This window comes from Dermacentor albipictus, unplaced genomic scaffold, assembly GCF_038994185.2.
Source record: "Dermacentor albipictus isolate Rhodes 1998 colony unplaced genomic scaffold, USDA_Dalb.pri_finalv2 scaffold_20, whole genome shotgun sequence".
Taxonomy (NCBI): domain Eukaryota; kingdom Metazoa; phylum Arthropoda; class Arachnida; order Ixodida; family Ixodidae; genus Dermacentor; species Dermacentor albipictus.
This window is the reverse complement of record NW_027225574.1, coordinates 5,094,519-5,122,103: the sequence shown is the minus strand read 5'-3', so window position 1 is coordinate 5,122,103 and position 27,585 is coordinate 5,094,519. Positions and strand designations below refer to the sequence as shown.

General features: G+C 45.3%; 1 protein-coding gene across 1 annotated transcript in view; it reads left to right on the top strand.

The window, feature by feature from the left end:
- The window catches only part of LOC135920057 (phosphatidylcholine:ceramide cholinephosphotransferase 2-like), a 374,214-nt gene that overhangs the window by 156,403 nt on the left and 190,226 nt on the right, over positions 1 to 27,585 (top strand). The window contains exon 2 of the mRNA XM_065454106.1: positions 8,068 to 8,170. The gene's annotated coding sequence lies outside the window, so the exon portion shown is untranslated. The remainder of the gene's footprint in view (positions 1 to 8,067; positions 8,171 to 27,585) is intronic.

The window sequence follows — 27,585 nt, the reverse complement described above, 5'->3', positions numbered from 1 at the left end:
AGAGCACGCAGGGAACCTATAATATGCCAGGTGTACCGTTTTCTTTCTTCCTCCCTTTCTTTTTTTCTTTTTTTTTGGGGGGGGGAGGGAGGGGGAGTGGTGCTGCACTAAATTTAAAGGGTTGCATTTGGCAGAGACCGCAGATCTAACCCTTGAGCTATATTGCTCGAAAAGGCGGCCACTACTCCTACAAAGAGTAATATCCTTAATTGAATAATTAATATAATTGTGCTAACGAGATTTTGGATTATTTGCGGCACGTATTTTAACTTACCAATTGTAGCCGGTGAGGTCGCAAAACGTATCCACTTCGAACGAATTCTCAGAACTACACCAGTTTCTAGATGTTAATTTTCAAAGTGTCCGACGAAATGCATTGGCGTTCCAGTCATTTTTCTCCTTCAATGCGTAAAATAACGTTTGACGACGCGCATATCGAAACCGGTGACATCCTCAAAATTGGTTCCAGCTCGATATGCCTTGCAAACGAACTCACTATAGAAATCTCGTAGGTTGCGATGTGTGCCATAAAGGAATTAATTAATAAGTAAATAATGTAATTATGGTAATTATTCGGTTAAGCGTTGTGATTTCTCGTGGTAGTATTGGTCGCCTCATCCAGTAACTTTGCTCAACGGTTAGAATCGTGCTATATGCCACATGCAATTTTTTAAAAAATTGGTGCAGATAAATAAAAAAGAACTATATACGCACACAAGCTGGGTGCCGAAGATTTCGTTGAGGTGGTGTTTACATTTTGTGTATAAATTTTGGCGTGTAAATTGTTGCCACATACGCGTAGTTTTGTTGTGTTTTCGGCAAAGTAGGACTTTAGCCACATAGTTACGACATTTTGTTATTTGTGATGCCTGCCCGAGAGTGCACACTCTTATATAGTAACGACAGATATATCTTTATTGACTGCACTGGCATTGCAGCATTTCTCATACTGTGAGGCATGTGCGTATATCCCAGTCACGTCGCGTTGGATCATTCGTTCGATCCAGTGCTGCTTCCCCCCCCCCACCCCCACCTCCGCGCGCTTCTCCAACCCCAGGCTGGTTTCGTTACCTTGGTTGCGCCGCGGGCGTTTTAAGTTTGCATCGCCTAGAGTCGACGTCTTTTCAACGCCCACCGCGTAAGGCGTTAAGGTGCTTTCGGGGAACCACACAGAATTTTTGTGACTTAATCCTACACCCAGTTCTCGTGAGTGGGTGGGTGGGTGGGCGCGCTGAAAGAGCGACGCTATAAGAACGGTTCTGGAAACAGCCTCGCTACCCGCCAGCCCATATAGGCCCACTTCTTAGAGAAAGCAACGGGACGGAAGGGGTGGAGACGGGGGGAGGGAAATGATTGCCTAATGACGTCACGTCGTGGCACGCTGAGCTGAATGTGCCGTGTCTCGTTGTCCATCTGCTTTGCGGCCGTTTATAGAGCGCTGGCGCGGCGCCGCCGTCGTAACCACTGGCTCACTTCGGGGCTTCGCGCTCCCCTGGGTTTTCCGCACTTGGCCGCCACAGGGTTAAAAAGATTGCGGTGGTCCTCGCGAGCCTTACCAGCTCTTCTGTCCGCCCCTAGCGAGGCTAGACTGAACGCTCTTCCTTGTTTGTCGGGCAGTGTTAGACGTCCTCATCTCGGTGCTTCCTAAAAAGCCTGTCGTTGCCCTCTCGATTTCTTCTTGATGCACATTGTGGCCTCCTGGGATGTTTTGTGCCTCAGGCCTCCCGCGGGATGGCTTTCAAAGACGTTTTCTTGCTCAACAACCTACCTTATTGGACACTAATGGTTCGAAAAGCACAAAAAACACAAGTCCTTTGCTTTGAAGTGTGCTTTTAATTTTTGAGTCGTCCTTATAGAACAGTATCCTACCTACACGAGTATAAGAATAAACAAGAGAGAACTAGACACTGTGAGAAAAAAAAGAAAGACGTACACGCACAAAATGCGCTACTTAACATTGCAACAGCTTATTATTGTGCCCCTGTGACTGCTTTATAGCTCGTAACTAGTAAGAATCAGCTTACGATTGAGATTGTTTAAGCGGAAGCTGTAGCAAAAATGGGTTACAGGCATGTGAGCATGCCGTCGAAGCGGTGAAAGAGTTGGCTTTTTCCCAGAGTGCTAGCACCTGGTAACTTAAATTTGATATATTTGTCACTTCTGTTGTGGTTTTCATGTTCACTATATTGATATACTCCGATCACGGTGATGTTTGTGGGATATAAAGGAGTCGTAGGGCTAAGAAGAGTATACTGTTATAAGTAACGCATTTTGTAAATGTATGCGTCTGTCTTTTTTTTTTTCTGACCGTCTCTAGTTAGTGTTTCTTTATTCTCACTTATGGAGTACGAACGTTCCCAAACTGCTACCCTTGAGAAGCCACCTTCACACTACTGGCAACGAATGGCGCGGCACGGAATACCAACGTTGGCCCAATGCAGTCTCATGGTAGCGCTTCCGGGGTATGGCAAAGATCGTCTGACAGGATTTTCTGATGTCGGGCCGTGGAGTGTCCAATGGCGATGCGCTCGCTCTCTAGGTTGTGAGTAGTTGCAATATATATACTTCTTTCGTATCAGAGTTGCGTTTGTGCACGTTAATTCTGTGTCCTGGTTTGCCTAACTCGATGAAATACGTCGCGGTACGGATTACCATGATCAGTTATTATACAGCACTTCGTATTTATTTGTTTTTTTTTATTTTCTATACTGCCAGTCTCTATCAGTGAGACCAAAGCAGGTGGGCATTGTAATAGACAGTTTTACAAAGAAAACAAACAGGTCATCTGGATGGTACGTACCGTTAGAAAAAAAAGCTACTTTAAGTATTGCAAAAATCACAGGTGACGTGAAGTACAGTACTTTTGGTTAGTATAACAACAGCACTCAATAACAATTATAATATTACTAAACTTTTCTATAAAAATAGCGAATGAACGATCCATGTGAAATTAGAGAATTGTAGCTTTCAACTAGGCTACCGCAGAAAAATCCTAGGCGCATGCTATCGACCGCCTAATGCCTCTCCTAAATTTGTTGCATGAGCTTCATGATATCATTAATGTCATAGTAACGCGTTACCATTCGTCATCTATCTTTCTATTGGGTGATTTTCACTTTTCGGCCTTCGATTGATCCTCGGTGCAACCATCCTCCTCTTTGGCGCTATGCAAGGAATTCACTGATTTAGGCTCACTGTTCAATCTTACCCAAATTGTTCCTCAGCTCACAAGAATTACTGAAGTTTCAAGTACATTAGACCTCGTACTAACAACATGCCCGGAATTTTTTTTTTTTAATTATGGGGTTTTACGTGCCAAAACCACTTTCTGATTATGAGGCACGCCGTAGTGGAGGGCTCCGGAAATTTCGACCACCGGGGGTTCTTTAACGTGCACCTAAATCTAAGTACACGGGTGTTTTCGTATTTCGCCCCCATCGAAATGCGGCCGCCGTGGCCGGGATTCGATCCCGCGACCTCGTGCTCAGCAGCCTAACACCATAGCCACTGAGCAACCACGGCGGGTATGCCCAGAAATGTGTTCAGAAATAACCTACATGCCCCAGGTAAGCGACCATTCTTTGCTAAATTTTTCTGTGAACATTCCCATACAAAAATCTGCTAGTCACCCCAATATAATACGCATGTATCATCGCGCTGATTTCAACAAAGTGAATAATTAACTATAGGCTCTTTCCTGGCCACCTTTTTCGATGAATTCGACGCGCGATCGGTGAACGCAAACTGGCTCTTATTCAAGAATAATATCTTAGATCTCACCAGCTGTTTCATACCCACTCGCATATTATCTTATTACCTGCATGCGCCATGGTATAACGCGCATCTTAAGCGCTTGTTTAACCGTAAGAAACGCTTCTTCCGTTCAGCTAAAGAATCACGCACTGAACATCATTGGTCCCGTTATCGCTCTGCAGCTTACACTTACAATTCTGCTGTCAAGAACGCTAAAGCAAATTACCAGAATAGCACATTACCGGGTATGTTGCTCAATAACCCAAGAAAATTCTGAAGCGTCATTAACCCCATCTGAAACGTCTAGAATAATACTAACGAATTCAAGTGACGAACCTATATCTGATACTGCCTGTGCAAATGTACTGAATGATGTTTTTTCGAGCTTTTTTTCAAGTGGTGAAAATACGGATTTCCCTCAACTGGCTCATAACAGCTTCCTCCCAATGTACCCTGTAGTCATCCATCCTGATGGTGTAGCTAAAATAATTGATATTCTTAAGATATCTTCCAGTGCTGGTGTTGGCTGCATTACTACAAAGTTCCTGAAAAGTACTAAAATGTATTCATCGCTTGCCTTAACTAAAATATTTCAGCAATCATTGGAAAACGGTGAACTACCGGCCGATTAGAAGATAGGTAAGGTGGTTCCTGTGCATAAATCTGATAATAAACACTCGCCTTTTAACTACCGGCCCATATCTATTACCAACATCGCATGCAAAATTTTTGAGCACATACTCTTTTCACATATTGTCACTTTCCTTGAATCAAACTCGTTTTTTCATCCTTCTCAGCATGGTTTTAGGAAGTCCTATTCATGCGAAACACAGCTACTCTTATTCACGCACAAACTTCACGCAATTTTAGACTGCCGCTCGATCGCCGACTGCATCTTTCTAGATTTCGCGAAGGCATTTGAGAAGGTTTCCCGTCATCTTTTGTTACTAAAACTGCGCATGGTAGGATTATACACTAACATTCCAAAATGGCTTTAAGTTTTCCTTACCCATCGTCAGCATTTTGTTACCGTCAACAATGTTAATTCCACCGTTCACCCTGTTCTTTCCGGTGTGCCCCAAAGCACCGTCTTGGGGCCCCTGCTTTTTCTTATATTTATCAACGACTTACCCAGTAACCTTTCTTCTTCTGTGCATCTTTTTGCCGATGACTGCGTCCTTTTTCGGGAAATAACAAATGATAGTGACAAGCACATGATTCAGTCTGACCTTAACGCTATCTCAGCATGGTGCAAAACTTGGAATATGATTTTAAATTCCACAACTACAATATGCTTCATCAATCTGGGACCCACAACTAGAACAATTCCACAACTAGAATATGCTTCATCAATCTGGGACCCTGGTGTTAAGAGTTTGATTGACCTACTGGAGATGGTACAACACAAATCTGCGTGGTTTATTCTCTCCGACTTTCGGCGTACATCAAGCGTAACCACTATGAAGACTACCCTGGGCCTAACTCCACTTGCATCACGACGCAAAATTGCACGCCTGTGCCTTTTTCACAAAATATTTCATCACGAGTCTATTTGCTACGAGGTATTTCTTTCCTCTTTCATATATTTCATGCCGCACACATCACATACATAAGGAAGGCATTTCTACATGCAAAACTAAACATTCTTGGATTCTTTTATTCCTCGCACATCATATGACTGGAACCACCTTCCTACCTCTATTGCCAGAATTCCTGGCCCTGTATTGCTTCGGGCTGCTGTTACCGCTTCCATTAAAGGATATAATGTGTTGATCACTTATTCTAACTTATGTATGTTTTGGTAATTTATTGTTCTCTGCTGTTTGTATTTTCAGTGTTATTATATATTGCTCACTTCCCTCTGTAATGCTTTGCCCTGAGGGTAAAATAATTAAAAATAACTAAAATAAAAAGATGAATTACAGTGAAGCGCAGAAGTGACCACAGTTTGGGGCTTGAAGTGCGGAAATTTTATGCGCAGGAAACACAAGAATTACAGTGAGGATATGCGGATGTGTTAATTGGCGTCGTCTGTGTTTGATGTCTCGAGTAGGTTGCTGAACGAGGAAAGTGACGGAGAGGAAACTATCTCTGAGAAGATTCCATTCTTTGACCGCACGTTGGAAAAGGGAACACTTGAACGTGTCAATCTAAATACTGTAGTGGTTTTACGTAAATTGATGTTGTTTTTTTCGTGATAGACGTCATGTAGACAAAGGGACGTACTTAGCTCGGTCAGTCTTAAAACTGACGTGCATTAGTTGGTAGATAAATTTTAAGCGGGCCTGTCTGGCCCTAACAGATAGTGTGTTAAGGCCTGTATCAGCTAAGAGATTTGTATGGGAGTCATAGGGCCTGAAGTTAGTAAAGATGACCCGCGCAGCTTTCCTTTGCACCTTTTCTATTTTTCGTATGTTAGTTGACGTGTGTGGAAACCAGGTGATGTTAGCGTATTCTAAGGCGTAACGAACAAAAGTTGTCGAGGCTAGTAGTCTGGTGTGCTTCAGTGCAAGGCGTAAACATCGTCTAAGAAACAAAAGTTTGCGTAATGCGACTGAGGTTGTATTATCAATGTGTAAGTTTCAATAAAGGTCAGAAGTGAGTTTCAAGCTTAGGTATTTGTGGTGATTTAATTTATTCAAGCAAGTTCCACCGATACCATAAGAAAATTCCGAGGGCTTCTTTTTTGTTGTGGAGGTCTTGCATGCATATTTAGTAGTGTTATTGGACATTTGACATTCTTCGCACCAATTGTACACCAAGTCAAGTACGCTGTTTAATAAAATGTGGTCTGCGTAACTCACAATTTCTTTATAAATAATACAGAAATCCGCGAAGAACTTAATGTCACATTCAATGCTTGCATTAATGCCGTTAATTAAGATTGAAAATAGCAATGGACCCAACACTGACCCTTGAGGAACTCCGGAGGGGACAGCTACAATCCTGTAAGAAGTGCTATCAACTATAGCATACTGTGTTGGATGCGATAAGAAGTTTGACCCATGCAGGTATCTGACCATCTCCGATAGTAGCCTCAAGCTTTGCAACTAATTTAACATGGCTTACATATTCAAATGCCTTACTGAAGTCGAGAAGGATCATGTCTGCCTGGCTTCGATTGTTTAGGTTCAGTGCAAGGTCATGCACCACTTCGCTTAGTTGTGTGACCGTTGATATGCCGCTTCTAAAGCCGTGTTTTTGAGGTGTTAATATATGTTTATGCTCAAGAAATATATAGATGTGTTTGGAGATAACGTGGCTAGGTGCACTGGTAACTGAGATTGGCTTGTAATTAGATGGTTCGTAATGTCACAGGATTTATGTATAAGAGTCATCTTCGCTTTTTTTTTTTCTAGCCATCTGGTAGTTGTGCAGACGCGAGTGATGCGGTATATTATGGTAACGTATGGCTACACCATTCTGCATACGCTTTTAAAGAATCATTCGGGATATTATCTGGCCCATTAGCTTTTTGATATCGAGATTAAGCAATAGATTACGAACGCCGGCGTTATAGTTATGTTTAAGGAATCGATGAATTTAGGAGGACAGGGTAGGGAGGGAAGCCATTATCTGTAGTGAAAACTGAAAAAAAAAAGGTTATTGTATGTGTTCACTCTAGTCATTTTCTTCTAAGACCGTTCAGGTGACGCATTTCAATACGGGTGAAAGTATCTCCAAAACCTGTGTGGATTGTTGGTGATGAAGTCAGCGAATCTTGTGCTAAAGTAGTGATGCCTTGCATGCTTTACGTTTCCTCTGAAGTCAGTGAGAGCGGAGTTTAGTTTATGTTTTAGAGATAGATTCGGCCCTTTTTTATTTTAATAGTATGTCTAAGTCTTTTACTTTACGCTTTGCTTGAATGACCTCGCGCGGTATCCATGGGTTTTTCTTTCGTGGTTTGCAACGGTCCAATGGGATGAAGTTTCTTGTGCTATGTAGCACGATTGCCTTAAATTGATGCCACAAATTGTTGACGTCACAACACGTTTCCGAAGCTGCTTGGAGAGAAAAAACAAATTCCTGCGCTAGGTGAGTAAGAATAGTGTTATGATGTCCTTTGCGAAAATCAAGGACAGCACGCTCCAGGTTGAGTTTCGTTATGCTGCCTTCTAGAGAGAGAGCTTACATTTAGGTATGTCGTGGTCCGATATACCACCGATAATAGCCATCTGAACTGCGTGAAATGGGAAAAATTCTGTATCCTCCTCGCTTGCCTAACTCGATGAAATACGTCGCGGTCCGGATCTGTATTTTCTATTACCCATCAACGGGCGCTGACTGCAATATTTGCTTATTTCATGTTCGCAGGTGTCAACCATGGTAGCCTGTCGGAGCCGACTGTTGATCTGACGCCAGCTGTGCCGATCGCACTTCTCCGGCTGAACGTACGGAGAGCGGCAATTTTGAGCGGGTGAGTACTGGAAAGGCCTAAGCGTCATTGTGACACCATATTGTGCTCATTAAAGGTGTATACGTTGGTTTATATTGCAAGGGCATTTACGCGGCCGTTACAGCTATAGAAGCCACAAGGAAAATTCAAACAAACTGCTCACATTCCGCGCCGAATCCAATGCATTCCGCTGATGTGGTGACCTGCCGCGGGAAAAATAATCTTATTCTAATATGCTGTGAGTACAGAACAAAAACTGTTGCGTGCAGCTTCGCCTAGTGTTGCGAATCACTGACACTGATAACTAGCACAACTTTGGAGAGCTGCTGCTTGTGGTTCGCCCTCTTCCTTTTGCGCGCCGCGAGAGATGCTGCTAGAAAAGTCTGGAAATTACTCGGCACATCGTAATGGAATGCCAAGACCTAACGAGACCCGTAGGGAGTGTCCAGCTTCCATAGGCGTTGGCATTCGAAGAAGATGGAAGGATTAACTGGTCAGCAGGCGAGATAGCTAAGAGATTATTAGAGTGGTGGTGGAAGAAAAGCAGAGAAGGGACTGATCGATAGAGCAGGAGTCATTGCAAATGTAGGTAATGGTATGGTATAGTGATCGAAGTTTTAAATACGAAAGTAAGATGGAGATCAGATAGGCGGACGGCTAGATTGATAGCCATAGATGTAGTAAAACCTAATTAAAATTAATCAGGCAGGTTAGGAGACTATTTGTACTCGCCCCGTAGGTTTCAAGGGGGGTGCCAATTATCGTCATCGCCGTCACTGCTGGTCATTTTCGTGCTCTCATTGTTCGTTTTTGTGTGGTAATAATTTTGATGCGTGGCCCGATAAAAAAAAATACAATCGGTTATCTTTTTTTATTTTATATGTGCTTGATCAACCAAAGCATATGTTTACTTCGCTATTGCCGATAATTCGTTATATCTGTCATCGAACAATATGTCGTTGTAAACATATTAATACACATTCTTTGCTCCATATTGCGTCCAACGCCAGCTTACATTGCATCTGCAGTTTCACATTCCCGTGTGACACGAAATCACAGCAGTAAAATACAAGTCAATTACCTGTATGACGTGGTCTAGTAGTTAGCGTGTTCGATTGTTACGCAGCGGAGCAGCATCATATCCGCAGTAAGGGAGCCGGATGACTTCAAACCCGGCGGCGGGTATCGGTTTCGTTGAAAGCCGTACATCAAGAGACAGTTTAAAATAGCGTTTGTCGCCTTACGTACGTTAAATGCAAGCACCTTTGCGGCAGGTTTTGCGTGCGTCCCTTCAATATATTAAGCAGTTTTAGTTAGGCGTCCGCAAGCACCCGCGTACGCAATGCGCGAAGTCGTGCGTACGTAGCGAAACGCGCGCGCACGAAACGGCAATAGTTGGCCGGACGCAAGAGTTCAAAAGAGGATTGCGACTTGCACGCGCAGTGTGCTACTCAGCGCCACCACATGCCACCTTCTGAAACTGTGTAGCCAGTATCAGCCGCCACGAAGTCGAACCACAAGCCGGGGTCATATCGCTAAGTATGGACAGCTGGGCTAGTTGGCATTAGCATTATGATTAGCATTATGAAACATAGTTCCAGCGCACATTTGGACACGGACGAGGAGAGAAAGACAACACCCGGCGTTCGTGTTGTCTTTCTCTCCTCGTCCGTGTCCAAATGTGCGCTGGAACTATGTTTCGGGGTCATATCGTCGGCAAAAGCCATGGCAAAAGCCATATCGAAAAATGCGCTCTCGTGGACAAGCGAGAACATGCGAGAACGCCCCACAAAGCCCGCAGCGGACACAACGTAGCTTTTGAAAAGTTGTGGGCGCACGCAAGCGACCGTGTGTATTCCTGCGTTTCGCGCATGCGCACTGTCGCCTCCGCGGATTTCCTGCGTACGCAGAGCAGCTGCGGACGCCCAACTAACACTGTCTATTTAATTAACGTAAGGGAATTCAAGCGCAAGGAGGACGTTAGAAAACAAGGCGCTGTCTGGTGCCTCGTGCCGAACGTAGCCAAGCCGAGATAATCCATTAGCAACCATCCTGTTGCGATGCGGACGCGTCTCGTGAGGCGTATATGGGCGCCGGAATCGCAGAACGATCTCAGAAGCTGGACCCGCTGTGCGCTCATAACTAACGTTTTATTTGGGCGTAGAGAAAACGAAAGCTAATTTCAATGTAGTTACTAAGGATGAACGCGAGTGAGAGCGTAACCATCATGAGAGTTTACGCTGAAGCTGGAGCCATGGGTGCCGCCAGGTCGGAAAACAGCCAATTTCTTGGCGTCCGTAAATATTAAGAACGTTGAACTCGCCAAATAACGTACGTTACCATAGCGCACGTAAACCACAAAAACCAAATTACGTTCGGAGCATGCGCAGTGAGGACGACGTTATTTCTGTACGTACGTAATGCATTTGCGTTTGGTTGCAAACGCTATTCTAAAGTTGTCTATTATGAGCGAGGGAAGAACCCATATAACTGCTGTCGTCGTTAATAAATAAACAAATAAATAAATAAGTAATAGTAATAATAATATTAAATTTATGTTTGAGTTTATTCACATAGAAAAGACGATCGGTCCCAGTGTGTATTAATACTGAAAGCGGGAGCCTTGGTAAATGAGAGAACCGTGAAAATGCTATACCCTGTGTGCGTTCCTTGTATTTTCATGATGCACCGACGCATCACGCATTTAGATCCAAGCCCGGCGTAATTATTGACATGTTCTAAACGGCGCTCCCGGGCGTTCCGGAGCGATTGATTGGTACACCGAATAAAAAAAAGAAGGGGGGGGGGGGCTCTGTTTACGCTTGTATCAGCGTTATCTTTGAAAGGTGACCGCATGCAGGTTGCATCTCGAGTGGCTGGGAGGGAAGAGCGATCGCGGCGGGAAGAGTGATAGTTCTAATGGCGCTTACATGCGCCAGGTACCCTCCCGTTTTATGGGAAGCTGTGAGGGTTCTCGAATTGAGAAATAATAATAATAATAATAAGAAGAAGAAACGTCAGTGCTTTGGAAGGACTCTATCTTACAGTTTATTTCTGTATATAAGGTTGATGTTGTTTTTTTTTTCGCTGCTTTTAACGTCACAGCGGCGGGGTCAACCGATTGAGGTAGCGCCATATTGTTCATCCCTTCGCTCGCTCTCGAAAGCGGAGGAGGACTGCCGCAGAGGAAAGTAACCGAACTGACGTCAGCCTTTGAGCCTTCAGTCTATCAAAGTGGCTTGGCAGGGCTGTACCGAAGATGGAGTCACGACCATCTTGACCAATAATAGCAGGCAACCCGGGCTTGCGGCTGCGCCCAGCAGCTCGCGTTGGAAAGAGCAGTCGACAATTGGAGAGCTAACGTTGGCGAGACGACGAGTGCGTGAGAGCCCAGGAGATCCTTTTCGAAGAACGTGCACCGGGTTTGGTCTTCGCCGGAAACCCTGTGAACACGCCATCGACTGAAACGAAAGAAATGAAAAAAAGACCGGTACTGAAACACACTCTCAGAAAAAAAGAAAGGGAAGAAAATAAACAAAAAGGTCAAAAAGCATAGAACGGCAGCCGAAAGGTGGGGTGGCACAATATCGAAAATTGAGCCCGCTCCACCGGCTCTTGAGGTTTACCGGCGTGTTTTGCTGCGGGGGAGCTGAAAGATTCTAGAAAAGCAGGGGAAAAAAGGGGAAAGAAACATGTTGTGAATTAAAATGAACAGAACTAGTTGGAGAAGTCCCAATATGAGAGAAGCGCTTGTGCAAGTCTTCTTCGCGCCGCGGCTCTGTAAGCTTCGAGCGCGTCGATGTTTGCCAGTCTTTTTGAGTAAGCGTCTCCTGTTTGAAGATCAGCGCTTTATTCACGGTGCTGTTTTCGCGACTGCTTTCTACTCGTCCCGAGTATATCGCCGTGCACTGCTCGGCAACGCACCGCAAAATGCATTTCGCCGTGCCCACGCTTGATGCAGTAATACCAAGTGGTGAACCCGGCCGAACTTGCTACACCCAATAAATATTTGAAGAGCTACAGGTTCGCTCGAGTACTGGTGTCGTAGATCGTAGAAAACTAGCAAATGGAACTACGCTCAGGGTACGTGTGCGCACGAAGTGACTGCGTTAGAAATATTGGGTGTCTTGACTGCTGTTTTTCTGGCCTCCCTTGGAGCGAACGTGGGGTGCTCGCTTTCACTGTTACGGACAGAGGCGTTTCGTTGGACGCGGATCTGTCATCGCTGTTTGCTTTTGAGCACCGTTCGTTGAAACGTTGTAGCAGCGTGATCCGCGAGCGAAAGCGGAGAAGGAAAAGGAGTGAGCACAAGTACCCCTGTGCTCGCATTGCGAGATGAAAACGTGTAGGCTCTTGATGTGTACTACTGTATACCAGCCAGATTTGTACGTAACGAGTTGCATGTAATTAATTCCTTGTAATCGATTGCATTGTTTGGTAATTTTGTAATTAATCGCTTACTTTTTCTTTCCCGGTAATGGTCACTGTAATTCAATTACTTTTGTCAGCAAGCAATTACATGTAACCAGCTGCGTTTATTGACGCCGCACGCCCTACGGGGCGACGCAGCCTTTACAGTGTGGAGAACGGCCGTGGCGTGCCACGCAGCAGCTTCGCGGATGCGCGTGTTCGGACTGGCAAACCCGGGCAAAATAATACTCGGGCAGATTTTTTTTCGCACTCGCTTATGGTTGCAAGTACACGCAACGTTACACTCTCCCCGGACAGCGTACACAAAATGCTCAGTCGGCTTTATATTGCCGCACCTGCGTTCCGGGCTTAACCCGTCTCAATTTCCTGTCCCGTCAACCGATCTGCCGTGGTGCAGAACGATGTAGGCACTGCACCACGGCAGACCACACCACACTGATCCGGCACTGACTAGTTTTTTATGGCCATGTAATACTTACATTGTATTTTCTTTTGCCAAGCCGGTAATAAAAAGAAAATAATAATCTGCCGTGGTGCAGTGGTTAGAGTACCTGACTTGTGAGCGCGAGGATTGAGTTCGAACCCTACATTCGGGGACTTCTTTTTTGCGCTCGGTAATCCTTTTTATCAGGGTATAAAGGCCTAATTTCATTAATTCCACCTCTACGGAGCATCGGAAATAATGACCGTTACTCCCTTGAGGAGCATCGGAAACAGCAACTGTTAGTCTTCGGAGGAGTAACAGTTCATCCCCTCGCACTTACTCCATAAGTGAAGCAATGGTTGTGGCAGATCAGTTCCTCCCCTAAAGGAGTAACCTCGATACCCAATATCCTCGCTTTCTTCTTAGAGTGAAGGTCTGCAAGGTCGCGCTACCAATGCACCACACACTCCTAAACAAAGGGCGCAACAAGAGTGTTGAAAAAATTAATTTGGCATATTGTTTCGATATAATTGTTTACGTTTTCACAGAACAAGATTCTAAAATATTTATTGCTTATCTGTTCATGCATAGTATTCCAATTTGTAGTTTTATATTTCTTTATATGAGTCTTTTGTCCCCAGCCTGTGGCTATGCTGCAGTCGCGCTGTACCGCTTTTGGGCTCAGCCTTCGCCACCACTCTAAATCCACCGTGGGGCGTGCGCGTTCGCTCGGGCCGCTGTATCATGAAAGCCATCTGCGACGGGTACAGAGCCCGCACTGCGCTGTGCTTTGGCGGCTTAGTTCGCGTTAAAGCGAGCAGCAGCACGAAGGTCAATTCGCTCGCAGTGGCTGCCGCGCTTCCTCACTTCAGCGTTTTGACAGCGAGTTTCCGCGGTCATAGAGTGAGATGTGTCCATGTTTGCCTGTGCGCGAGTGACAACATGCTCGTTAATTTAGTTAGTGTGGCTATGTTTACAAATTTATACGGCTAATCTACTATCCTTACTTCGTATAGCCGTCAACTAATTTGCTATCGCAATCGATGCTTCGGCTTTCGGGTGAAACTGCGACTTTCTTATCATCCACCGTTTGCGGGGCCGGCCCATAGCGCGTTGATAACGTCAGCGCAGTGCCACTGTGACCACTGAAAAAGCACGAAAAGCAAGGACGTTGGAATGGAAACGTCACGTTATCCCGGTCTAGGTTTCGATTCAAACCCGAGCGCGGCACGTGTCCGATATCTCTGGAAGGAGAGCGTTGTGCTGCCCGTTGTTACGATCGGCCGGCAGGGGTAGTGACTTTCGAACCTCTCCCAGCGCCCTGCGACGAGTCGCTTTGTCAAGCCATCACTGCGCCACCTTCGGACAGCCCAACGGCGCCAGCAAGGCTAGCCACGTTTGGCGGACCGAGTATTGGTAGTTTTTTTCATTTCATTTATTTGTTGTTTGAGACATACAGCTGTCTCAGGTGATGCAGCAAAATGCAGTATTCTTGCCTGACAAAGGCTGCAGCACCCAAAACATGTTGACACTCTGTAGCAAACAACAGCACAACAAGTGTTACAATTTTCAAAATATGATAACATGTGAAAACAATAAAGAATTTGAATCTTAATCAGAATATGTTAAAAAAGGAAAACAAAACAATACCGTTGAGGTACATAAGGAAGTTATACAATAAAGCAGCGAAGAAAATACGTCCTAACAGATTTCTTGAACCTCAAGCTTGATTTCGAGGTTTGTAATTGTTCCAGGATTGTGGGAATATTGTTTAGTAAGGTCGATATTTGAAAGTGTAATGCCTGTTTCCCGTAGTTAGTGCGAGTAAGCGGTCTAGAGATTGGGTCATGTCTGAAATTATACGGAGTTTCTTTGGTGGCGATGGTCTGATTAAACTGTATGTGATCAGCTTGACGGAGACGGAACGCCTCGAGCGATAGTTTATGCAAAAACATGTGGTCTATATGGAGTATGCCAAGCTTATCAAAAAACGGTTTAGTATGTGCAAAAACAGGTGGTCTATATGGCGTATGCCAAGCTTATAAAAAAAAAAACGTTTTAGTATGCGCAAGAACAGGTAGGTTACAAATTGCCCTTACGGCTCTTTATTGCAGCCTATATAGTGACATAAGGTTAGTTTTGGTAGTAGTTCCCCAGACCAGAAGGGAATAGTGTAGACGAGAGTGTATTAGTGTGTAATATAGCTGTTTCTTTAAATTTATTGGACTAAGATGCTTTAACATGTTAATCATTCCCTTCGCTCTACGAATGTCGGCTCTGACGGTCTCTACATGAATGGACCAATACAGGTTTTCGTTAAACCATACACCTAAAAATTTTACGCTCTTCGTATTTTCTATAATGCGCCCCCCAAACTTTAACTCTTAGTGACCCATCAGCTGCTTTCCTTTAGGTCTAAATATGACATACTTTGTTGTTTCGCACTTCAGTTGCATTCTATTTGAATTTAGCCAACATTTGAGGTCCCCCATCCATCTATTGGCAGCGTTAAATGCTTCTTGAATGTTATGATCAGAAAAGAAAAGTCATCTGCATACAAAGTTATGCACGGTGTGTTTCGGATGTTAACAATATCATTAATATAGAGAATAAACAAAGTTGGGCCTAGGATTGAGCCCTGAGGAACACCGCAGTTTAAATCAGGAAGTTGGGACTTAGAATCTTTTACGCAAACAGACTGCTTACTGCAGCTGAGATAGTTCTTAATTAAAGCATAAGCTACACCTCTTATGCCATACCAAGGTAATTTTCGGAGCAAAATATCGTGATTAATAGAGTCAAAAGCTTTTCGGAAAACACTCCAAGAGTATAAGCCTGTTTTTCAAAGTTCTTAATCAAGTGGTCTTTTGCATGCAAAAGCGCTTGCTCGGTAGACTTTTGTTTCTGAAACCCGAATTGTGCTGGTACTATTGCTCTGTTTTTTGTCAAGTGCCCAATAACTATTTTATTTCAAATGCGTTCAGGAATTTTAGAAAAGATAGGAAGGACTGAGATAGGTCTGAAATTATTGAGGTTATCTAACGCACCCCCCTTATGCAGTGCCACTACTCTCGCAATTTTCATGAGCACGGGAAACTCACCAGTCGATAAGACGAGGCTGCAGATATGCAAAAACGGGTGACAAATTACTTGCGCTACACTCTTTATAGGCTTTGTACTTATTTCGTCCACTCCGCATGCACAGTTATTCTTTAGTGTAGATATGACGTCTGTTATCTCGGCTAGGCAGGTTGGGTACAGGAATATAATGGGCATATCAGAACATGTATTGTAAGCTTCACATCGGCCTACAAGAGCACCGCTGCACTGCGCAGCAGACACCTGGAAATGCGAATTAAATTTGTTGGCTAGGCATTCCCCTGATAATGTTATCCCGACGATAACTATTTACTGAGGACAGTTCGCTTTGTTGCCCGTCATTAATTCTCGAAAATGTTCTCTAAAGCAGTGAAGGATTATTTGCAGCCGCAGTAAACTTATTCTGATAGTACTCGCGTTTAGCCTTCTTCATTTTAGAGTTTGTTTTATTTCGAAGCTGCTTGTGGGCTTGCAGGACTTGTGGATCTTTCGATTTAATGAATGTTTCAAATAACTTTTTACGGCGTTCAATTTCTTTATATAGTTCGTAGGAGACCCAAGGCTTTCTCATTTTTCGGTGCGTTTTGCGCGTTTCTAGTGGGAAACAAGTGTCGTAAATTTCTTTAAAGAGTGCTAAAAACTTACTGTAAGCCTCGTCAACATTTTGTTCTCTCTCTATTACACTCCGATCGGTGTTAGTTACAAGCTCCTGGAACTTCGTGATGTTATTGTCACTTATTTTTCTACTTGCTCTAGCTTCTTTCCCATTCTCTGAAACACTACGATGGTCAGAGCGCGGTATAATGCAATAGATTGGCAAGTGGTCACTGATGCCGCTGGATAATATGCCCGAGACCATTTCATCACTTATATGGTTCGTTATACACAAGTCTAACAGTGTACTTGTTTCGACGTTAATTCTTGTTGGCGCCTCGATTAAATTGCGACAGCCATAGGAGTGAATAACATCTAGTAGATCATATTTATGAAAGTTCTCAAGAAGGAGGTCAATATTATAGTCACCAATGAGTAACACTGGCACTTTCAACAACAAACTGTACTACAGAATGTTTTCAACAGTTTGCAAAAAAATATTCACACTACCTGCAGGTGGACAGTACAGGACAGCAAGAAGCAGGCCGTCACACTCAACCACAAGTGATTCGCAATTATCGTTAACCATACTGTACTCTTTTAACTCGTTGTACAATACGTCATTGCGAAAATAGAATGCAACGCCACCACCTCTTCGTTTACATCGCGAAATAGACACACAGCTGTAACCTTCAAGTTCGGGAATAAAATCATTAGAACTGAACCAGGTTTCTGTAAAGGCCAAGACATTGAAACTGTAGTGCAGAGAATCAAGAAGCATGTTAACTTCGTAAAATTTGTTTCTAAGCCTTCTAGCATTCATGTGAAAAACTGAGAAGCATTGCTTGTTATGAACATAGCTGCCCACATCTACTCGGAACGTTGTTTGACTATAGTATTGGTTCTCTTTGGCTAAGTAGTTCAGCCATATTAAATCAGTGTCACTGACATTGTCAGCTTCTATTCTATCTTGGACAAGTCATCCTCTGATGGAATTCTAATTGCGCGATCACCATGACGTTTCCTGACGAACAGCTTTCCTTCCTTTATCCATGTAAACATGTAATTCTTCTCAGTTGCCTTTGCTTTCATAAGCCAAAATAGTCTCTTGTTCGTAGCTCTAAGGTTCTCACGCAAACCCACAGCTGATTTATTCTCCCTCAAGACAGCCCTCTTTTTGAGCCATTCTTCCCTAGTAGTTCGAGACTGAAACCTCACTAGTATCGGCTGTGTCTTTCCTTGTTTCACTGGGAGTCTATGAACAGCATCGAGTTCCCTTGTAATGACAGGCTGCAGACCGAGTTCACTAGCAAGGATGTTAACCTTGCTGAGCAAGTCCTCTTTCTCGGTGACCCTTATGCCGTGTATTTTCATATTGTCTCGTAGTCCATGCTGCTCAAGTTGATTAAGGTCATTTCTGAGTTTCCTTGTTTCTTCACAGTCCCCTGACGCTTCAATGGCGGCAACTCTTTTCTATAACGTGCCCATTTTGTTTTCCTGAGCTGTCATCTTATCCACTAGCGTATCAGACTTCTCGGAAACAAGTGTCGCCAAGGGCTCGATGCCGTCCACAGTGGCCTTCAGATTCAGTAACAACTCTACATTTTTCTTTATTAAGTTTACTTCAAGCAGCTTTTGATTTATGGCAGCTAGCTCATTGAATACATCAGTGATAGTGCGTGCATCTGCTGAGCTGTCAGGATCAATCGTTGCTTTAGCTTTGCAGGTTTCACAGTTCCATATTTTTTTTCCTTTTCGAGTCATGGTTATTTCGTCCTCCCCCGAACAACTTCCTAAGTGATACCTGCAACCACAACTCACGCATAAAATGGAAATAAAATGATAGGCTACATGAAGCACACTGAGCAGTATCGGCCATTGCAGACACTTTGTACACATGCACCAAGGACACTCGCGGCAGCAGCAGCAGCAGGCGGCAATATCAAGTAGCGGCGGAGGAGGCTCAAGTTGTGGTGTATACTGATCTGCGCTTACAGGAAGAATTCCCCGGTTTGGAATGCAGCCACAGGACTAGCGCCACGCCGCTGCTGCCGCAGAGTGCAAATACAGTCGGTCTTCAGTTGACGTGGCTTCATTTACTGGTTCGCGGGTGGCAGCTGCTCCGCAGACAGGCGATGCACTTCACAGCAGGTATGTACGGCGCATCAGTAGATAGTGCCGTCCAGCCGAAGTCACCGCGAAGGCAGTCAAGGCACGTGGCAGTGATGCGATACAACTTGCAGAAGGCCAAAAAACTGTATGCCTGGCACCGAAGCGCAGACGTAGGGACCTGCGTTTACAGGAAGAATTCCCCGGTTAGGAATGTAGCCACAGGACTAGCGCCGCGCCGCTGCTGCCGCAGAGTGCAAATGCCGGTTCGCTGTCGCCTTCACGGTGTAATCGGAGCAAGAGAACTCCTGGAAAAGGGCGTTTTACGTCGCTTTCTCATGGGCCGCAGTAATCGTCACAGTCGTTTGACAACCCGTCGTGGTTGCTCAATGGCTATGGTGTTGGGCTGCTGAGCACGAGGTCGCGGGATCGAATTCCGGCCACGGCGGCCGCATTTCGATGGGGGGCGAAATGCGAAAACACCCGTGTACTTAGATTTAGGTGCACGTTAAAGAACCTCAGGTGGTCCAAATTTCCGGAGTCCTCCACTACGGCGTGCCTCATAATCAGAAAGTGGTTTTGGCACGTAAAACCCCATAATTTAATTAATTTAGTCGTTTGATAGATGCGGCGGTTAACTGCGGAGTCAGCTCTGTAATCAAGAGGTGCCAGTTTGAGTCAAGTGTCTCAACCCCTGTCTACAAGGACACGCTCCGATTGGACGAAGGTTGAACGGAAGTTTTCCCTCACCTAGGGATCTAGGGAGGATAGAAGGTTTTTAAGCAGCCGTTTTCGGCTGCTTGGTGTGCTTCGTTTTCAGTCATGCTGCACTGATGACATGTCACGTTCTCCTGTCTTCATGTACATATTACAAATAAATCCCGTACTCGTAGTTCTCGATGAGAGCAAATTCCTCCCTTCAACCACGTCCCAAGCGTGGATGAGTTGAACGACGGCATGGGTCCGCTACCACATAGTTCATGCCCGCCTCGAACTTGTACAACTGGTGGCAGCGGTGGTATTGTCCTACAACTCGTCGGCAGCAATGAGATCTTAAGGACTTTGGGACGTGGTGACCGACCGGTGTCGCGATCAAGTTGGAGGCGACTTGGGATTGACCACCTCTTACAAATGACTGGATACGGTGGAGAAGGACTGGTGATATGGTGCTGCTTAAGTGGGTAAGCGTTTGGTTTTGGCTGTAAGGTTTACCAGGCTTCAATTTCTCTGGGTTTGTAGATTTGAATCGCTGGGGATCTTTTACTTGTATTCTGATCTGCGTGGGTATCGCAGCAAGTCTTGTGTGACAGCGCAGAGCCAAAGCTTAAAGTAGCGGCCATGGTCCTATTGTGTTTGGTGAGAGCTGACCTGTTGTGGTTGTGTGAAGAGCTAGAGGTAGACGTATAGGAGGACTTGACGGAAGCAGAAATTCGTAAGGCCATTCTCCAAAGTGGCAATGATTTGAGACTCATCGGACAACTAGGTAAGCGAATTCTAAGCAAAACACAGGAACAGGAAGAAATTAGGCAAGAACAGGAAGAAGCTAGGCAGGAACTGAAAATAATTGGCAGGAGAAAGGCCAAACAGAAGTAATGAGGCAGTATGTTGCTGCATCGAGCAAAGAGATTCAAGGTTTGGAACAGGACATCGAACGAAAACAACAGCGGCTTAAGAAATCTGTAGGCCGGATGCAGCGAAAGTGAGCGGAAGTCAATACCAGCTTTTGGTCGAAAGCCGAGAGCAGTAGTACCTGCGAGATTAGCCGCACGTTCATAGGTGAACTCAAAGCGCTAGCAGCTAACGATGCCTTAGTGGCAACAGAGGCCGTTAAAGGCAGTAGTGAGAGCAACGAGGTGATTTGCCAACAGAGCACTGTAGAGACAACTAGGCCAGCTGTGAATGAATTGGCACAGTCACCGCGCATGTGCGTCGCATGTAATGTTAATGAGGTGGTTTAACGAAGTACAGAGTACTGTTGATCCGACAGACGCGAATAGCCATGTCGAGTCAGATCTGCGTGCCGAAGTGAAGTGCCAGCTGGACGATGCAGTTGAGGGCAGTTCGCAGGATTGCGAGCTTCGTAGCTCAAGGGAAGACAATTGCATTGTTTAGGGATCGGTGCAGCTGTCCGCCAGTTTAGGTAGCCAAGAGAGGGATGATTTAGTTATGAATATTTCGGACTGTGTGGGTAAGACAGCGATCGAGACCGACGAGCTGTGTGCCGATGCACAGCGTAAGCTGGGCAATGCAGTAGAGGGCAGTTCGCATGAGTGCGAACTGCATTGTTCCAGAGTCAGTTGAGCTGTCCGCCAGTCCATGCTAAGAGGGAGTTGATTTAAATGAAAATCACTCAGACTCTGCGGGTAGGAGAGCGATCCGGGCCGACGAGATGTGTACCGGCCAGCTTGAGGCGCGAGAATGCGGCATGAAAGGCAGTTCGAGGAAAAAGCGCTGTAGAAAGTAGCGTGGTAAAAAGATCGTAATGCGGTGAATAATGTAGCGCAGCCAAAGACGGCGACAGACGCAAAAGGACAGGGCACGAAGAAAAGAAACGTGCGGTCGTCGTTGACGACGTGTGCGCATCAAGCACGTTCGAGCCACCGGTCAAAAAGAGACCAAGAAGCATGTTCTGCGCGAACGCGGACAAAGGGCACGGGGCAGTTAGGTTCCTCGTCGTTCCGTCGTTCTTTTCGGAGTGCAGCATGTAGTGCGAAGGAGCGCAAGGTGGCAAGACGAGACGAGGTGGTAGGGAGTCTCGACGCGGTCAGTCGAGTTCGTGATGAAAGCGTGGCGCCAGGACGCAAATTGGCAGGAAACTGTAACGTCTTGGAGGAGCTGACAGTGTGTCAGTCCTTTTGTTGTTCCTGGGTAGCCAGAATAGCTTTCGAACCGCGACCACATCGAGTGCGGCTCAAAAGTATGAATCCGTCGTAAACGTTTGGAAGGGGAGACCAAGACAGCTTCCGTAGAAATGAAACGTATTGTATTGTTTATTTTTGAGCATTTGAATATTTTCGCCATTGGAGACTAGAGTTTCTTTCAATATGTAAGGTATGAGCTTTGTTTATGTTTTGATATGAGGAGCTCCGAGATTTGAAAGGTGCGTTTTGTATGAACATTTAGTTTCGCGAGGTGTTAATTGAAGAGTAGATAGGCTTTCTTATTTTTCTTGTGAGTAACCTGAAGGTCAAGGTTATCGGTGAGAGGCCTATGGTAACGCGTGCGTGTGTATTAGTTAACCTTCTTCATGTTTAGAAGAGTTTTAGAATTTTCTAAGGTTAAGCGCGTAGGTTTTCAGTTAGTGCACAATTCGCTCTGAGAAGCGTTCGTAGTTCCATTAGCGCGTGTCCAGTGCGGACGGAAGGAAGCAGAATGTTTGTGACTGGGTCGCTCGTGTGTGTTGAGGGCGGCCGCGTTCTGACTTTTCTAGTAAGCGTGCGCAGAACTAGTTATTAGAAGACGCATTTCTTTAAAGGTTCTCCTGAGTTGCTAAGTTACGCAAGTTTAGTTGTTCTCTTAAAGTGCGTGTCCGGTATGGACTAGAGGAAGACACGAGAATCAGCGTCACAAAACGCTTGAGTCCGACGCAAACACGCGTTCGGAATAGGGACCATAAGGCTAGCGCGATTGTGATTACGTACCTCTGGAGTGAACGAGACTCTTCAGTGGCACCGCTCCGTGCTATAAGTACGCCACTGCGATAGGGTAAGAAGTGGCTCTCCGTGAAGTTAGGCTGCCTAAGTTATGTTCGGGTATTGGCGGTTGAGAGCCTTCGGTTTAGTTCTGTGTAAACATTGGCTCTCGTGCAGCGCGACGGTCAGGTTTGGGTAAACTAAGGGGAAACTTGAACGCTCGCTTTGGCGGCACAAAATTTTGGGGTCGAAATTTGAAGTTCCGAGTAGAGCGGCTTCCATTGAAATTGTGATAGGAAGCCTGGTGGGTTAACAGTTGATTCCGGGAGTTGCACGCTGAGTGGTATTGTGTTGCAGTGATCGATTCTTGCGTGCCGGTTGTTGTGAGATGGTTTAAGGCATTCCAAGTGCGCAGTTGTTGCAGAGAGCAAAGCCATATTTTTGCTCGCCAGCCATTCTCTTCCTGCTCAGCGGTTGTCAGCACTGGCCAGTCCAGATTTTCCGGGCCATGGAGGAGCTGTTACGATCGGCTGGCATGGGTAGTGACCTTAGAACCTATCCCAGCCCGCTGCGAGGAGTCGCTTTGTAAAGCCAACAATGCGCCACCTTCGGACATCCCAATGGCGTCAGCAAGGCTAGCCACGTTTGGTGGACCGAGTATTGTTAGTTGGTTCGCAGTCGCCTTCACGGTGTAATTGGAGCAAGAGAACTCATGGAAAAGAGTGTTTTACGTCGCTTTCTCACGGGCCCTAATAATCGTCACAGTCGTTTGGCAGACGCGGCGGCTAATTGCGGAGTCAGCTCTGGAATCAAGAGGCGCCAGTTTGAGTCAAGCGTTACAACCCCTGTCTACGAGGACCCTCTCTGATCGGTGTGTTCAGTGAAACAAAAGTGCGGACGTGAGTGTGTGAACCCTCCCTCTTCAAAGGCGGGTCAACTACGACTACGACGACTTTGGACGCTCCGATTGGACGAAGGTTGAACGGCATTTTTCCCTCACCTAGGGATCTAGGGAGGAGAGAGGATTTTTAAGCAGCCGTTTTCGGCTGCTCGGGGTGCTTCGTCTTCAGTCATGCTAGACTGATGAAATGTAACGTTCTCCTGTCTTCACGTAGATATTGTAAATAAATCCGGTACTCCTATTTCTGTATGAAAGCAAGTTCCTCCCTTCAACCACGTTCCAAGCATGGATGAGTTGGACGACCGCATGGGCCCGCTACCACATTTTTTCGTGCCAGACTCCAACTCGTACGCCGTGTAAGTTTACGGCTGAAGCAGCTCGAACTAGACGTGCAAGGTGAGCTCGCTGCCCTGTGCACCACCAGTACGTCCTGAACTGCCGAGTAGTGCTGATGGAGCGACCGTGTATGAATGTGCAACGCTCGCCTACCGCGCGGCATCAAAAAATAGCCCGCACTCACATCGTCAGGGCGCGATAAGATCGAAAGCACACGTACGCCACACGCAGCCGCGAATCGTCCAACTTTCGATCTTCGGGGAGAATTGGTTCGGTGGAAAATAGAAAGTGGGAATTCAATGTCGTCGAGAGCTAATGGAGTTAAAGTAGGTGGACTCAAACTAAAGAAACGGGAAAAAGGACGGCACAATAAAAGACATAGCGACCAGAAGTGTGTTCTGTGCACGCCGGGCCGTTTTCGATATTGGAACTGCGAGCCCAGCACCACAATGCGTGGGTGGCACACACTGAAATGCGGCGTTCGCCTGAGCTTTTATGGCATATTATGTTTCGGGAGTATTCCTGTACGTACGGCCAATCTCGGCGTATAAACTTCCCAACATGGTTTTTTCTCTCCCCCTGTGTCGTTTCTCCTTTTTATTTGCAAAGAAACCATTCAGCCTACAAAAAAAGAAAAGAAAAAGGAGAAACTCGCAAAAGTAACGAAGAGGAATGCCACAATGTGGGCGCAGGACACTGCATAGGTTCCTTTCTGGTCGGTTGTTTAAATGTGCTTGCTCATAGGTTTCATTGAAGTCTATCTCAGGAAGGAGCTGCTCAGTTCCGTAGAGCTGAAAGAAGAGAGAAAAACCTAAGAATGAACGAAAACAAAAAAGACTGGAATGTTAAGGACATTTATTCTGATAAGGAGTCTAGAGTGCAGAGAAGGAAACGCGCATCACTGTGCAACATTTTTTGAACAGTATTTGAGATCGCAGTTCCACTTTAACACACCGGAAAAAAAAAACGACAAAAATTTGCTAGCAACAAATCAGAGTTTTGCTCTAAAACTGTTTCCGAGAGTAGACGCCAGCCAATAAGTGGGTGCCCGAAACATGGCATCTCTGACGTGTTTCCGGTTCTCGATAGGCTTCAGGCACAGACAGTCAGCAAAAGCACAGCCTTCGAGATCTGTTTCTGTTTTCTAGAAAGAACCGTCGCTAGGGCGTGGATTTTGACACCACCTATTAAAGTTTCAATGTGTTCGTTAGCGAAGGTGGCCAGCCAATGGAATAGAGCTTTTACAAACTAAAAGGGCTGTGAATTCGGCCCCGGTTGCCCAGTTTGATGCAACGTTGACTGTATAAGTTATATTCGAAATAATATGAAACAGTTATTACATAGAATACGTCACATATCGAAACCTGAACGCCATGGAACAACCGTGGAGTGACATGTTTGTATTGTGTATACGGGATAAGGTCCACAACGCAGCAAGTGCATTCCTGACCAATAGTGTCACACATAGGAAGCAAAAACAAAGTACACATACGTCATTTCCCGCAATATTAGCTTGACATATGATATAGTTATTATGCTTGAAAAAGTGATCAGTAGGAAAACGTGGCAGATCAAAGGCCATTTCTCTGCGAAATACCAACGACCGCACTATTTGCGCAGCTTCCCCGACGTTGCTTATTAAGTATGAAACGTTGTATGCTAATAGCCGCCGTTTTCTTTTCCTCGCTCTCCTTTCTTTTCGTTGTTTTCAAAACGATTTGATGAAAAAGGCATCCAAATTACTCCTGAGCGTATCATCATCATCATCATCATCAGCCTGGTTCCGCCCACTGCAGGGCAAAGGCCTCTCCCATACTTCTCCAACTACCCTGGTCATGTACTAATTGTGGCCATGTTGTCCCTGCAAACTTCTTAATCTCATCCGCCCACCTAACTTTCTGCCGCCCTCTGCTACGCTTCCCTTCCCGTGGAATCCAGTCCGTAACCCTTAATGACCATCGGTTATCTTCCCTCCTCATTACATAACCTGCCCATGCCGATTTCTTTTTCTTGATTTCAACTAAGATGTCATTAACTCGCGTTTGTTCCTTCATCCAATCTGCTCTTTTCTTATCTCTTAACGTTACAGCCATCATTCTTCTTTCCATAGCGCGTTGCGTCGTCCTCAATTTGAGTAGAACCCTTCTCGTAAGCATCCAGGTTTCTGCCCCGTACGTGAGTACTGGTAAGACACAACTGTTATACACTTTTCTCTTGGGGGATACTGGCAACCTGCTGTTTATGAACTGAGTATGCCTGCCAAACGCACCCCAGTCCATTCTTATTCTTTTGATTATTTCAGACTCACGATCCGGATCCGCGGTCACTACCTGCCCTAAGTAGATGTATTCCCTTACCACTTCCAGTGCCTCGCTACCTATCGAAAACCGCTGTTCTCTTCCGAGACTGTTAAACATTACTTTAGTTTTCCTGCAGATTAATTTTAGACCCACCCTTCTGATTGGCCTCTCCAGGTCAGTGAGCATGCATTGCAATTGGTCCCCTGAGTTGCTAAGCAAACTAATGTCATCAGCGGATCGCAAGTTACTAAGGTATTCTCCATTAACTCTTATCCCCAATTCTTCCCAATCCAGGTCTCTGAATACCTCCTGTGAACACTGTGAATAGCATTGGAGAGATCGTACCTCCCTGCCTGACTCCTTTCTTTATTGGGATTTTCTTCCTTTCTTTATGGAGGACTACGGTGGCAGCGGAGCCGCTATAGATATCTTTCAGTATTTTTACATACGGCTTGTCTACACATTGATTCCGTAAGGCCTCCATGACTGCTGAGGTTTGGACTGAATCAAACGCTTTCTCGTAATCATTGAAAGCTACATATAAGGGTTGGTTATATTCCGCACATTTCTCTATCACCTGATTGATAGTGTGAATATGGTCTGTTGTTCAGTAGCCTCTACGAAATCCTGCCTGGTCCTTTGGTTGACAGAAGTCATAAGGTTTTCCGGATTCCATTTGCGATTACTTTAGTGAATACTTTGTAGGCAACGGACAGTAAGCTGATCGGTCTATAATTTTTCAAGTCTTCAGCGTCCCCTTTTTTATAAATTAGGATTACGTGAGCGTTCTCCCAAGACTCCGGTACGCTCGAAGTCATGAGGCATTGCGTATACAGGGTGGCCAGTTTTTCTAGAACAATCTGCCCACCATCCTTCAACAAATCATCTGTTACCTGATCCTCCCCAGCTGTCTTCCCCCTTTGCATAGCTCCCAAGGCTTTCTTTACTTCTTCCGGCGTTACTTGTGCGATTTCTAATTCCTCTAGACTATTCTCTCTTCCATTATCCTCGTGGGTGCCACTGGTACTGTATAAATCTCTATAGAACTCCTCAGCCACTTGAAGTATCTTATCCATATTAGTAATGATATTGCCGGCTTTGTATCTTATCACATACATCTATTCCTAGTTGCTTCTTCACTGTTTTTAGGCTTGCTCCGTTCCTGAGAGCATGTTCAATTCTATCCATATTTTACTTCTTTATGTCAGTTGTCTTACACTTGTTGATTAACTTTGAAAGTTCTGCCAGTTCTATTCTAGCTGTAGGGTTAGAGGCTTTCATACATTGGCGTTTCTTGATCAGATCTTTCGTCTCCTGCGATCGCTTACTGGCATCCTGTCTAACGGAGTTACCGCCGACTTCTATTGCACACTCCTTAATGATGCCCATAAGATTATCGTTCATTGTTTCAACATTAAGGTCCTCTTCCTGAGTTAAAGCCGAATACCTGTTCTGTAGCTTGATCCGGAATTCCTCTATTTTCCCTCTTACCGCTATTTCATTGATTGGCTTCTTATGTACCAGTTTCTTCCGTTCCCTCCTCAAGTCTAGGCTAATTCGACCTCTTACCATGCTATGGTCACTGCAGCGCACCTTGCCGAGCACGTCCA